Genomic DNA, 5132 nt, shown 5'->3' with positions numbered 1-5132 from the left:
GTTTGGGTTCCACATAAGTTAAGTGAAAAGAATCTTGACTATATTTCCACATGCGATTCTCTACTGAAACATAAGTTCCGTTTTACTTTTTTTACTGAAAAGTTATTTTTTTACTGAAAAGTTCCGTTTTTAAAACAAATTGTGATGGGCAATGAAAAGTGGATACTGTACAATAATGTGAAATGGAAGAAATCGTGGGGCAAGTGAAATGAACCACCACCAACCACCCCAAAGGCCAGTCTTCATCCAAAGAAGGTGATGTTGTGTATATGGCAGATTGGAAGGGAGTCCTCTATTATGAGCTCCTTCCAGAAAACCAAACAATTAATTCCAACAAGTACGGCTCCCAATTAGACCAACTGAAAGCAGCACTCGACAAAAAGCGTCCAGAATTAGTCAACAGAAAACGCATAATTGTCCATCAGGATAATGCAAGACCACTTGTTTCTTTGATGACCAGGAAAAACCTGTTACAGCCTGGCTGGGAAGTTCTGATTCATCTGCCATATTCACCAGACATTGCACCTTCAGATTTCCATTTGTTTAAGTCTTTACAAAACTCTCTTAATGGAAAAGATTTCAATTCCTTGGAAGACTGTAAAAGGCACCTGGAAGAGTTCTTTGCTAAAAAAAAATTAAAAGTTTTGGGAAGATGGAATTATGAAGTTGCCTGAAAAATGGCAGAATGTAGTGGAACAAAAGGGTGAATACATTGTTCAATAAAGTTCTTGGCGAAAATGAAAAATGTGTCTTTTAGTTTTACTTAAAAACTGAAGGCACTTTTTGGCCAACCCAATAGACTGTTATAACTATAGGATATTAAATGTCTTCCCCATGGTAACCACTAAGAAAATATCTATAGAATGTACACAAAAGGAAATGAGAAGGGAACCTAAATGTGTCACTACATAAAATCAACTAAACACAAAGGGAAATGAGGGACGAAAAAACTATAAGACACATAGAAAACAAATAGCAAAATGGCAGAAACACTTTATTTTTCCTGAGGAGTAAGGGATTTAAGCTCCACATCAGGCACCCATTTCTTAGATCCTTCACAGAAAATAAAAGACCCTCAAACACCTGGCTTTGAAAACCAATGAGTAATAGTCCAGGAAAACTGTAGAACTACAGGGAACAGAAAAACCCACTCTTGAAGGGGTCATGTGCAGCCATAGCCCTGGCACAACAGGAGGGTGCAAGCAACCCACACAGGGGACATTCCTTGAGTGCCTGGCTCTGGTGGCTAGGTGGGATTGCACTTCCAAACCCCACAGACATCTCCTACATAAGGCCATTCCTTCAAGACTGGGAGAGGTAACTGATTTACCTAATACATAGAAACAAATGCAGAGAGTTAAGCAAAAGAGGAAACAGATTGTTCCAATCAAAAGAACATGACAAAACCTCAGAAAAAGCACTAAACAAAATGGAGATAAACAATATACCTGATAAAGAGTTCAAAGTAATGGACATAAAGATGCTCACCAAATTCGGGAAAAGAATGGAGAAACACAGTAAGACCCTCAACAAAGAAATAGAAAATATAAGAAAATACCAACACAACTACCATATGACCCAGCTATTCCACTTCTGGGTATTTTCTAAATAGGACAAAAACACGAATTCAAAAAGATATATGCACCCCCATGTTCATTGTAGCATTATTTACAGTATCCAAGATATGGAAACAACTTAAGTGTCCATCAATGTATGAGTGGATAAGGAAGATGTTATATATATGTACAATGGAATACTATTCATTCATAAAAAAATTGAAATCCTGCCATTTGTGACAACATGGATGGACCTTGAGGGTATTATGCTATATATATATATTCTTTTTCAGATTCTTTTCCGTTATAGGTTATTACAAGATATTGAATATAGTTCCCTGTGTTATACAGTAGCTTCTTGTTGTTTATTTATTTTCCATACAGTAGGGTGTATCTGTTAATCCCAGATTCCTAATTTATCGGTCCCCCTCCCTTTGCCCTTTGGTAACTATAAATTTGCTTTCTATGTGTGTCAGTCTATTTCTGTTTTGTAAATACATTCCTTTGTATTTTTTTTAGAGTCCATATATAAGTGATATCAAGATATTTATCTTTCTCTGACTTCACTTAGTATGATAATCTCTAGGTCCATCCATGTTGCTGCAAATGGCACTATTTCATTCTTTTTTATGGCTGAGTAACATTCCATTATATATATAATATTCCATTTTATACATATATATATATATTCTCACATCTTCTTTATCTATTCATCAGTCAGTGGACATTTAGGTTGCTTCCATGTCTTGGCTATTATAATAGTGCTGCTATGAACATAGAGGTGCATGTATCTTTTCAAATTAGAGTTTTTGTCTTTTCCGGATATAAATCCAGGAATGGGATTGCTGGATCATATGGTAACTCTACTTTTAGTTTTTAAAGGAACCTCCATACTGTTCTCCATAGTGACTGCACCAACTTACATTCCCACCAACAGTACAAGAGGGTTCCCATTTCTCCACACCCTCTTCAGCATTTACTATTTGTACTTTTTGATGGTCATTCTGGCCAGCATGAGGTAGTACCTCATCGTAGTTTTGATTTGTATTTCCCTAATAATTAGCGATGTTGAGCATCTATTCATCTGCTTCTTGGACATCTGGATGTCTTCTTTGGAGAAATGTCTATTTAGGTATTCTGCTCATTTTTTGATTGGGTTGTTTGTTTTTTTGATATTGAGCTGTATAAGCTACTTGTATATTTTGGAAATTAATCCCTTGTTAGTCGCATCATTTGCGAATATTTTCTCCATTCCATAGGTTGTCTTTTCATTTTGTTTATGATTTCCTTTGCTGTGCAAAAGCTTATAAGTTTAAATTAGGTCCCATTTGTTTATTTTTGGTTTTGCTTCCATTACTTTAGGAAACGATCCAAAAAAATATTGCTATGATTTATGTCAAAGGGTGTTCTATGATTTCCTCTAGGAGTTTTATAGTATCCAGTGTTACATTTAAGTTTTAATCCTTTTTTTTTTTTTTTTTTGCAGTACGCGGGCCTCTCACTGTTGTGGCCTCTCCCGTTGCGGAGCACAGGCTCCGGACGCGCAGGCTCAGCAGCCATGGCTCACAGGCCCAGCCGCTCTGCGGCATGTGGGATCTTTCCGGACCGGGGCATGAACCCGTGTCGCCTGCACCAGCAGGCGGACTCTCAACCACTGCGCCACCAGGGAAGCCCCAGTTTTAATCCATTTTGAGTTTATTTTTGTATATGGTGTTAGAGAATGTTCTAATTTCATTTTTTTACATGCAGCTGTCCAGTTTTCCCAGCACCACTTATTGAAAAGACTATCTTTTCTCCACTGTATTTTCTTGCCTCCTTTGTCATAGATTAATTGATATGGTCAGTTGATTTTCCACATGGGTGCCAAGACCATTCAATAGGGGAAAGGATAATCTCTTCAACAAATGGTTTTGGGAAAACTGGATAAGACGTCCACATACAAAAGAATAAAGTAGGACCCTTACTTTACACCATATACAAAAACTAGCTCAAAATGGATCAAAGACCTAAATATAAGACCCCAAACTACATAACTCGTAGAAAAAAACATAGGGGAAATCTTCATGATAGCAGTTTTGGCAACAGTTTCTTGGATATAACACCAAAGGTACAGGGAACAAAAGGAAAAATGCATTAGATGCCATAACAATCAAAAATTTTGTGCATCAAAGTATTCTATCGTGATTATGAATTAGTAATCCACAGAATAGGAGAAAATATTTTCAAATCATATATCTGATAAGTTGTTAGTTTCTAGAATATATAAAGAATGCCTACAACTAAACAACAGTAAAAGATAAAAACCAACCAACTCAATTTTAAAAATGGGCAAAGGACTTGAATGGACATTTCTCCAAAGAAGATATACAAATGACCAATTATCACATGCAAAGATGCTCAATATTACTAGGGAAATCAAACATCACTAGCGAAGTGCAAATCAAAACCACAATGAAGGTGATATCAGCCCTGAACCAAGATGGCAGAGTAGAAGGACGTGCTCTCACTCCCTCTTGTGAGAACACCAGAATCATAACCAGCTGCTGGACAATCATCGACAGGAAGACACTGGAACTCACCAAAAAAGATACCCACATCCAAAGACAAAGAAGCTACAATGAGACAGTAGGAGGGGCACAATCACAGTAAAATCAAATCCCATAACTGCTGGGTGGGTGACTCACAGACTGGAGAACACTTATACCACAGAAGTCCACCCACTGGAGTGAAGGTTCTGAGCCTCACATCAGGTTTCCCAACCTGGGGTCCGGGGGTCCAGCAACAAGAGGAGGAATTCCTAGAGAATCAGACTTTGAAGCCTAGTGGAATTTGATTGCAGGACTTTGACAGGACTTGGGGAAACAGAGACTCCACTCTTGGAGGGCACATACAAAGTAATGTGTGAATCACGACCCAGGGGAAGGAGCAGTGACCCCAGGGGAAACTGAACCAGACCTACCAGCTAGTGTTGGAGGGTGTCCCACAGAGGCAGGGGGTGGCTGTGGCTCATGGCGGGGACAAGGACACTGGCAGCAGAAGTTCTGGGAAGTACTCCTTGTCGTGAGCCCTCCCAGAGTCTGCCACTAGCCCCACCAAAGAGCCCAGGTAGGCTCCAGTGTTGGGTTGCCTCAGGCCACAAAACCAAGAGGCAGGGAACCCAGCCCCACCCATCAGCAGTCAAGGGGATTAAAGTTCTACTGAGCTCTGCCCAGAAGAGCAACAGTCAGCTCTAACCACCGCCAGTCCCTCCGATCAGGAAACTTGCACAAGCCTATTAGATAGCCTCATCCACCAGAGGGCAGACAACAGAAGCAAGAAATACAATCCTGCAGCCTGTGGAACAAAATCCACATTCACAGAAAGACAGACAATATGAAAAGGCAGAGAGCTATGTACCAGATGAAGGAACAAGATAAAACCCCAGAAAAACAACTAAATGAAGTGGAGATAGGTAACCTTCCAGAAAGAGAATTCAGAATAATGATAGTGAAGATGATCCAGGACCTCAGAAAAAGAATGGAGGCAAAGATCGAGAAGATGCAAGAAATGTTTAACAAAGACCTAGAAGAATTAAAG

The sequence above is a fragment of the Stenella coeruleoalba genome, assembly GCF_951394435.1.
Source record: "Stenella coeruleoalba genome assembly, chromosome: X".
In the NCBI taxonomy this organism is placed as follows: Eukaryota; Metazoa; Chordata; class Mammalia; order Artiodactyla; family Delphinidae; genus Stenella; species Stenella coeruleoalba.
Note: the sequence above shows the minus strand (reverse complement) of the source record.